The sequence below is a fragment of the Phyllobates terribilis genome, unplaced genomic scaffold (genome assembly GCF_046119375.1).
Source record: "Phyllobates terribilis strain yellow unplaced genomic scaffold, ASM4611937v1 Scaffold_310__1_contigs__length_2243716, whole genome shotgun sequence".
Lineage (NCBI taxonomy): Eukaryota > Metazoa > Chordata > Amphibia > Anura > Dendrobatidae > Phyllobates > Phyllobates terribilis.
In genome coordinates this window covers 489,363-499,424 of record NW_027363070.1, presented here as the reverse complement: position 1 = coordinate 499,424, position 10,062 = coordinate 489,363, and positions in this window count along the sequence as shown.

Sequence of the window (10,062 nt, the reverse complement as noted above, 5' to 3'; positions counted from 1 at the left end):
CCCTATCTGTTCCCCTAATAATTGAGTCCCCCACTACCAGCACCTGCCTGGCCTGCCCTACTCTCCTATTTCCCTCTTTACTGGAGCTGACACTCCTCCGGCTTTCAGGAGACATGCCTTGCTGCAGCAGTGCTACCCCTGTACCATCACTCCCCTTATCTGCCAACTTTGCAAACTTATTGGGGTGTGCCAGATCAGGACTAGCCTCCCTTGCACTCTTCCCTCTACCCCCCCTTCTAACTGTCACCCAACAAACGGCCTCACTGTCCTGCAGCTCCAGACTACCACCCTCCCCCACATCTACCCCAGTGAGCTGCTGCTCAGTGAGCAGCAGACTCCTTTCCATGTTGTCAATGGATCTCAGTGTTGCCAGCTGCTCATTTAGATCCAGTATCTGGGCTTCCAAACGCACAACGTGCTCACATCTCGCGCATCAGTAAGCAACCCCGTCCGGTTGTTCAAGGATTGCATACATGTGGCAAGATGTACACTGGATAGCATTGTCAATAATGGAGCTCATTTCCTAATGGGGATTGCAATAGACAGAATGTTAAGTAAAAAGAAAAGCAAAGAATTAATGAAATACAGACAGCAATTCAGTCCAAAGTCCTCCCTTCCAAACTTCCTGAATCCAAGTCACTGAAAAATAAGTCACACACTTACTTTCGTTCGCACTTACGCTCTGGTCACACTCCGCTCGTTCACACTCGCAAATTAAGAGATTTAAAGAGGTTTTTTTTTTTTTTTTTTCCACCTTTTCCAGCAATGCACCTTTCACCTCAATGCACTTCCAAAGGCAAGTTTGCCGTCACCAATATTGACGGAGATTGATATCAAATATGATATTTCTATGACATTCAGAAGCTCAGAAACCTTTTCATAGGTTTCTGGTGGTTTCCCAGTTATGAAAGATACACCATCATAACTGGAAAAAGGCGAGCATCCCAAAAATGTGGTCCATGTGTTTGTGACAGTCATGTGCATTATTAAACTTGACATTAAAAGTTTGTACAGTTACACAATAGGGCTTTGGAGGGGAAATCCAGTGTAAACCAGTATGCTTGCCCTGGGCTGAGGTTTATGGCGGTTATAAAAATTCCTTGTTTGGGGGAAGCAAGAGTAGAGTTCTATGGAGGTCCCTTCCAAGTGAACAGGGGGCGGAGATTTAAGACATCTTTGGCCATCCTTTCGACATTTTTAAAACTAGGACAAAAATACATTTTGCCTGACAAAGGGAATGTCACCAGGTTTATTGCCACCTGATCTGAGCACAGCACAACGTGGGGACAAAGATCCCCAATTCCAGCGACGTGTTGCTCTCTGGGCTGACTGATGTAGTTTTGATAAGTGATCCTCCACCAGCAGGAGACTGCCACCAGAGGACTAGTAAAGCTGCTGCCATGTAGTCCAACCCTGTCCCCACAACTGATGAATAGCTCTGTACACTGTGCATTGGTAGCTTTCTGCCTATCAGTGGTGTGGGTGGGGTTATACAGAGCCCAGCATTCAGAGAATTTGTAGATCTGCAGCAGACACAGTTCGGGTATGTGCCCACGTAGCGTTTTTCAAGCGGATATGCTGCAGAATTTCCGCAGCGTAAAGGCTTGTTTAATGCTATGTTATCCACCCCCCATGGTCCCCAATGTGATTACGCAAGTTCAATGCCCATGCTGCATTTTTTTCCGCAGCGTTTTTGCTGCGGGGAAAAATCCACAGCATGTTCATTAATTTTGCTTTTCCGCAAGCGGAATTGCCTTTGCAGTGCAATTAAAAACTCAAGGCAATTCCGCATGCGTTTATCCGGGAGAGGACATGCAGAAATGAAGCAGAAAATTTCTGCTTCATTTCCACAGCATGGGAACATAGCCTTACTCTGAACTGCACCAAGCGATCCATCACTGTAATCAGGGTCTCTGCCCCTAAATCACCCTGCTCTCAGATGGGGCAGCAAAATCCTGGTGACAAATTCATTAACCCCATCCAGCTTCAGATGCAAGTATTAGAATGGATTCTGATGCTCAAAATTAAATGTAATGGCCAGTGGCTAATGGCAGGCAATAGGTACAGCAAAGTGTGGAAAAGTTACCTGCAGGATTGTAGGGAACAAACTTCTCAGTGTCGGGGTACTGCTGCTCGTCTGTCTTATCAGAAGTGCCAGAAACCTAGTGGGGAACAGGAACCAGGTCACAAGCTTCATTTATCCAGGGTTTACCATTAGGTTCTCCATATAGGATCTGAAAAGTAGCGTTAAGCCACCCCCGTAGTGTTCGAGTTCGGTTCGTCGAACACCCGTATGTTCGCTGAACACCTTCGAACACTGTTAAAACCAATGACAGGCAAACAAAAACACATAGAAAACACCTTCAAAAGGTGTCCAAAAGCTGACAAACTGCTCAGAAGACAACTAACACATGGAAAAGTGACAAGTACATATAGTCATGCGAAAAGAAAAGAGGTGGAGGAGTAAAAGGAGGGGGGAGACACAGATATAGGCATGTCATGCCCTTCTAAAGCCAAAAAAATGCGAAGCTAACACAGCCAGTCCGATCCTGCCCGTGCGACCTCCGTGTCGCCGGGTTTGTGCCAGAGCTGCGGTGGACCCCGACGGCCAGCCCCCCTCTCCCAATACTGGTGCCTGTCCGCTGGTGGGTCGAGCGAGCCCCCCTGCGGTGGAGGCAGGTCTAAGCCTTTTAATTTAAATTGTCTCTGTAATTTGAATGAGTACACTTTAAATCCTTTTACATTGGATTGGAGGGCAAGTCTGATGCCAGCAGCCGCGGGAATTCCAGCTCTAGTAGCGTCCACTAAAGCTGCTGCAGTTAAAAAGCTTTTATAAGATCGAGCTCGGCGGTCCACCGCAAGGCGTCCTACCGCCAGTCTCAGGCCCTGTGCCTTGGGGGTGCCTCCCCGATGCTCTTCACTGAGTGTCCCGGGGGCCCGAGGCATTTCCTTTGAAAAAATTAAGTGTCCAAACTACAGGTGGTGCAGCTTGCTTAACAGTTGGGATAATCCGCTGACTAGCAGACACTGCTACTATGTCCAAAGTATTTCCTGGGCTAGATGCAGTTAAAAATTTGTAATTAGATACTCTCGTTGGATGCTGAGAAAGCATTCCATAGAGTCTCCTGGCATGCCATATATTATTCTCTTAAAAAGCTTGGGGTAGGGGTCTAGGGGACCCTTTTATAGGCAAAATCACGGCCCTGTATCGCAATACATCACCTAGGCTGAAGATGAATGGAACATTTTCATCACCTTTCATAATCACCAATGGGACAAGGCAGGGATGTCCTCTGTCCCCTCTCTTATACATCCTAGTGACGGAGCACCTGCTCTCATCAATTCGCCATAACCCCAATATTAGGTGGATTGAGGTGGCAGGCACAAAGTACAAGTGCTCTGCATTTGCTGATGATGTCCTAGTATATATCACTCAATCACATATATCCATCCCTGCTGTTATGGCTGAAATAGATCACTTTGTTACATGGTCAAATTTTAAAATCAATGCAGCGAAGTCGGAGGCCCTCGATGTCTCCCTTCCCAAATCCATACAGGATTCCATCCAGTCCAACTTCCCCTTTGCCTAGCCCTCACAGGATTTCAAATACTTTGGAATTCGTATTCATAGAGACCTCTCCCGTCTAACCATCCAAAACCTGACAAATTCAATGGACGAGAGAGTTCAGAAGCTCCTTTCGAACAAGGGGTCCTATGTGCAAATGTAACATCACCTAGAATAAAGTTTTGAGTTGAAAACGGTTTGATTTCAGTTTGTAATAACCTGCTAATGCTTATAATTTCAAAAATGACCATTTTTTGTTCTTTATTAAAATGAAAAGGTTGATCGAAGAGTGTGGGGGATCCAAGAGTGTGGCAACCCAATAGTCAGGATTACTTCGAATTCTGACAATCTGAGGGTCATGTTGCAGGTAGTGCAGCAAGAAGGCACTCATGTGTCTTGCGCATCTAGGAGCCCCAAAATTATTTTCCGGGCTAGATGCAGCAAAAAATTATTATTAATTTGAAAGCTGGTGGAGTTTAGTATAGATGGCCTAATAGAATCAGTACTGCAAACTGCTACAAGGCCCAAATTATTTTCCAGCCAAGATACAGATAAACATGATTAGTAATTTGAAAGCTTAAAAAAGGTTGGTGAGGTGATTTTAACAAATCATCAAGCTTTACTCTCCCCAGGATGACACAGGGGTAGAAAAGTCATTTCGGATCCATGATTTGTTCATCTTTATGAATGTGAGTCTGTCTACATTATCAGTGGAGAGCCCCGTGCGCTTATCTGTCAGCACACCACCAGCAGCGCTGAACACACATTCAGACAGAACGCTGGCTGCGGGGCATGACAAGAACTCCAAGGCGTAAGTGGTGAGCTCCGGCCATTTATTCAGATTGGAAGCCCAAAAAGAGCAAGGGTCCCGTGACAGAGTCATGGCTTCAATGTTCACTTGGATATACTCCTGTACCATCGTCTCTAGGCGTTGACTATGTGTCAGACTTCTTGTCTCCTGTGGCCTTGCAAAGGATGGGCTAAAAAAGTGGTGAAATGATTCCGCAAAATTGAGGTTACCAGCAGATACTGTGTTTGTTACGTTTTGAGTGCTGAACACTCGACGGTCCCACGGTTGGCAAGTTGGAACTGTGAGATTCACTACGTGCACCACTAGTGTTTTGTGGAAAAGCACATGTAAGATTCTGAAACAGTCTCTGCTGATACTCCTGCATGCGTGCATCTTTCTATGGCAGGAATAATTTCTGCAAATTTACTTTTGTACCGGGGATCTAAGTGTGGCAACCCAGTAGTCAGGATTATTTCTAATTCTCACAATTCGAGGGTCATGTTGCAGGTAGTGCAGCAAGAAGGCACTCATGTGTCTTGCGCATCCAGGAGCACCAAGTCCCTGTTGTGTTGGTGGCGAGGTAACAATCATGCTTCCTTCCTCTGCCCTCTCCCCCCAACCTCGCACAACAGAAATGTGATCAAGGTCTCCCTCATCTGATGAGTCTTCCATCAGTTCGTCCTCCACTCCTGCACCTTCCTCACTAGTTTGGCTGCTACCATGCGCCCTGGTAAAACCATCTCCCCCACCCTCACATGACTGCCGCCTTGGTGCTGCCGACCGTCTGGACCTTGCAGATGTTAGCCCTCCCGCATACAACTCCTCCTCCTCTACTTCCTGCACCTCCTCTTGTGCCACCACCTGACTCCGAATTCTGTTTAACATGTGCTCCAGCATGTAAATCACCGGAATAGTCATGCTGATAATGGCATCGTCAGCACTAAACATCTTCATCGCCATTTCAAAACTGTGCAGAAGGGTGCATAGGTCCCTGATCTGAGACCACTCCTCCAGCGTGATTTGCCCCACCTCTGGATCTCGTTGGCCCAGGCTATACATCAGAACGTATTGCACCAGGGCTCGTCGGTGCTGCCACAGTCGCTGCAACATGTGCAGAGTTGAATTCCACCGGGTAGGCACATCGCATTTTAGCTGGTGAAGTGGCAGGCCCAACGACTTCTGTAGAGATGCAAGTCGCTGAGCTGCGGGATGCGAACGGCGGAAGTGAGCACACAGCGACCGTGCCCTCTGCAGAAGGCCATCTAGTCCGGGATAGTGGGCAAAAAATTGCTGGACAACCAGGTTCAACACGTGAGCCATACAAGATACGTGTGTGACATTGCCCCGGCGAAGGGCCGCACCCAGGTTTGCAGAATTGGCGCACACGGCCTTCCCTGGTTTCAGGTCCAGTGGAGACAACCATTCATGAAATTGGTTCTCCAGAGCTGACCACAACTCCTCAGCTGTGTGACATTTTAAAGTAAAAACCGCCTGATGACGTTGAGCCCTGCTGCCAGCATAGTAAGGAGGTGTGCAGGATCCCTTCTGCGCAGTTAGAAAGCTTGTGGCATGACCAGACAGGCTTTGGGTGCAGGTGGAGGACCGAGAGGAGGTTGAGGAGGCAGAAGCAGTGGAGGAACTTTGAGATAAAGAGGATTGACGCACAACTCGTGGGGACAGCAAGACTTGGACAGCAGCCACTTGTCCTGCTGTCACCATAGTTAACCAGTGCCCAGTCAGCGACATGTAACGCCCCTGTCCATGCCTACTCGTCCAAGTGTCTGTGGTGAAATGCACCCTGTCACACAGAGTTTCTCAAAGAAGCGGTGATGTTGTATGCGACATGCTGGTGGAGGAGCGCAGGCCCACCTTTCTTTGAGAAGTAGTGCCAACTGGGCATCTGGTACTGGGGCACTGCGACGGACATAAGGTCTCGAAAATCCTCTGTGTCCACCAGGTGGAAAGGCAGCATTTCTGTAGCCAAAAGCTTACAGATGGTGAAATTCAACCTCTTAGCTTTCTCATGGCTAGGAGGAAATGGTCTTTTACTTGTCCACATCTGAGGGACCGAGGGCTGGCTGTTGTGCTTAGACGGGGTTGAGAAGGGTGTCCCCGGCAAACTGCCGGTCTGTGAGGAAGATGCAGGCGGACATGTTAGGTTGCCTTGATCCAAAGGTGGTGCTATCGATGTCAGACAGCGCTGAACACCAGCTGGTGTTTCCACCTCCAAAGAAAATGATGACCTGTCAATCACGCTGGCTGTTGCGGGTAAAGAGGTGGCAGGTCTGCGTCCCAAAACAGGTGTGACTGCTGTCCCCCCAGTCACAGAGGATGAAGAGGCCGCGGATGCACAAGATGTGGCAGACGGTGGTTGGCCCGGCCGGCTAGGCCGCATTGTAGCACAGTGAGCTTCCCACTGCAACTTATGCTTCATATCCATGTGCCGGTTCATGCATGAAGTGCTCAAACTATGTATTTTTTGGCCTCTACTTAGCTTTTGCTGACAAATGTTACAGATAACACAAGTTGGGTCATCCTTATCGATCTGAAAAAATGCCCAGGCTATGCAAGGCTTAGCACCCATGCGACCTGAAGAGCCACCACGACTTGTGGTCAGAGGGAGAGTTGTGTTTGAGGATGTAGTTGTTGACGTGCTTCCAGTACTACGTCTCTGTCCAGGAAGGCGCAACCTGACCTCGTCGTCACTAGCATCCTCCTCCACCTCCTCTGCTGACCTCATCTCTTGGCTGACTGTGGGTTGACAGTAAGTGGGATCTCCAACCTCATCATCATCACCCTGAGTGTTATCACACCCGTCGTCCTCCGAGCCAACCTCTTCCTGCCCTGACAAAAAACTAAAGTTGTCGCTCCAATCAGGTATTTGAGTCTCATCATCGTCTTCCTCATTGTCTCCACCAACAGGAGTTACAGTTTGGGAATGAGGGTCTACATTATGGTCAGAACCTTCTGCGTCTGGTCCTGGATCCGACTCAAAGATTCTGGGCATCAGTGCAGATCATTTCCTCGTCTGGATTCACAGAAGCTCTGGAGCCGACCTCTGATTCCTAGGCTATAGTATGAGTAAACAGCTCTGCAGACTCAACCATCTGTGTTACCCCATACTAAGACGGGCAGCTGGAGACTTGGGAGCTGTGAGGAAGCAAGTGCTATTGGGGTGACACCTCTGAGGACTGGAGTATTTGTGATGTTGATGTTGAGGTGGAGGAGAGCCTACTTAAAGCACTTGATATCCGTTGAAGCACCTGCTGTTTTTGTGCCTCATCTGGAATTTGTAGCGATTGGCGTGGCCGTAAGAAAGGGATCTCATCACATTGTCCGCTAAAAGAAGTAGACATCTTAGTTTGGCTGGAAGATGGTCTTTCTTATGCAGATGTTACTGTTACTTTAACACCTACCCCACGGACACAACCTTTTTTTCCCTTCCCAACATGCCTATTCCCCTTTCCACAAGCAGCAGGCCTTTTTCCACTCATTTTGGTGGTTAACTAATTGACAACTCTGGAGTTGTTTGCACAAAAAACAATGAATGGGAACCGAGCAGAGCTGAGTGGCCAAACTGTGGTATTAGCCCAAAAGTATTGGCTGGGCTAGATGCAGATAAAAATTATTTTGAATTTGCAACCTGGTGGAGGTTAGTATAGATGGACTAATAGAATGATGCTATGCCCAAAAGGTTTTCCTTCACTAGGTGCAGTAAAAAAATTTGTATTCTATACACAGGTGGTGTAGCTTGCAACACAGATAGGCTACTCCACTGACTAACACACTCTGCAATAGGCCAAAAAGGATTTGCTTTGCTAGATTTAGCCAAATGCTGTGAAAAAAACTTGCACAGCACTGGCACAAACCTGCCTGGCAAAAAGTGATAGGAACTGATGTAACCTAGTCCTCAAAAGGACTGCAATCACAACTATTCCCTACTCCCAAGCTATCTGTAGATTTGTGCGAAAATTGGCTTGAAATTAACACTGAAAGTATAGCGCACACAGCAACAGCAGTGCCGTCTAACACGCAGCTGCAGCAGTGAGAAAATGGTGGTGACGGGGAAAATGGCTGGGTCTTATAGGGCAAGGACATGTGACATACACTGCCAATGACACATGCCCTTGCTTGTGTGAAAAAAAGCAGTTCGCTCCATGTGTGCACTGCTGATAGGCTGACAGATTGCACCTCCCCACTGTAAACGCGGGAAAGAGAAAAAAAAATGGAGATCTTCATTATTTATGCAGAGATCCATCCCCTGCCCCTCCCCCCACCCCGCTGTACACTCAAACTGCGTATTTACATTAATTTTCAGCATTACTGAGAAAAAATCCAGTTATGATTTTGGTGCACGAACAGTTATCGAACATAACCTTGAACAGCCGAATTATTTTCAAATTGTTCGTGTTCGCCGAACGGCTCGAACACCGCCCAAAACAGCTCGAAGTTGAGATTGGCGAACAGTTCGAGTCGAACACCGCTCCTCTCTACTGAAAAGGAGTCAGCCAAGTCCTTGTGGCATAACTGTGGCCTGGCCATACACTGTTTGGCTAGCAGCCATCTCTCCCAACATACAGATGAGTTCTCATGTGTTCTGTGGGGAGGAGGGTAATCTGCTGCCTCTAAGCAAGTTGTGCCTAGAGAACAAGGAGCGGGTATTTGAACTGAACATTTGTTAGGGCAGCTAGATTAGCCAGATATTAGCCCACTTTAATCCAACAGAAAACAATGGAACTTGTAATTGTGGTGCCCCTGATGGTTCAGTCACCACAGAGATACCACACCTCTGGGTGAGGTGCACTGTCTCCTCTCAGGTGAGGAGAGAGTGCTGCCCAGAACCCCAACACCCGCATTCAACACTACACTGCTCCAGGCCGGCTGGAGGGGCAACATGCATGAACGCAACTGCTGAGCCCTGTCCCAGGCTGGAGTAGGGGGACCAGTAGTGGGTGTGGGTGGAGGAAATAGTTTAAGGGAGCACTATAGTAGTAGGTATATAAAGGGGAGCCATTTTAGGGTGGCAAGAGAGTTCGGTAGAGGAGTCAGTGGAGAACAGTCAGGGATCAGAGTCTCTTTAGGAGCTCTGCTCCACAAGCAGGGCCCAGTGCTAGAGGCCCAGGAGGGGAGCAGAGGAGTAGGCTCCGATCTAAGGAAGGGATCCTAGGGGGTACGGCGAGTGCAGGACGGCACCCGTATGCCCCGCATCTGTCAGAAGACAGGGATCGTAAGCCGCAGGAAGGGGACCGGCCCCTGGTCCAGCCATGTAACTCCAGGTCTTGGCTGGGAAAACCGGAGGCTTCTGGCTTATATAGTCAGTTGCCGAAGCCTCATTCTAATCCCAGTGAGTGACAAGCAGGTTCGGGAACTCCAACGTACAGGAGGGGCTTCAGAGCACCCAAATGAGATTGAGAGTGGGAAGCACAGGGCAGGAGGGAGAAAGACCCAGTGTGAAGACTGTCTAGCTAGGAACACAGAAAGTGGAGTTCTGTCAGGTGCTCCTAATCTACCTGAGGAAGTGCTGAACCCCTGCCTGGTGAACGCAGCGCGACGTGGGGAGGCTGACAACTGTACAGTGCACCAATGGAACTGTCATAAGAACTGGGCGTAAAGACTCGGATGACTGCACCGCACTGCCTCCGTCCATTCTTTATCTGCGCCAGTTTTCCCTCCCTGCACTACAACGCCCAGCGCAACTTTCACCGCC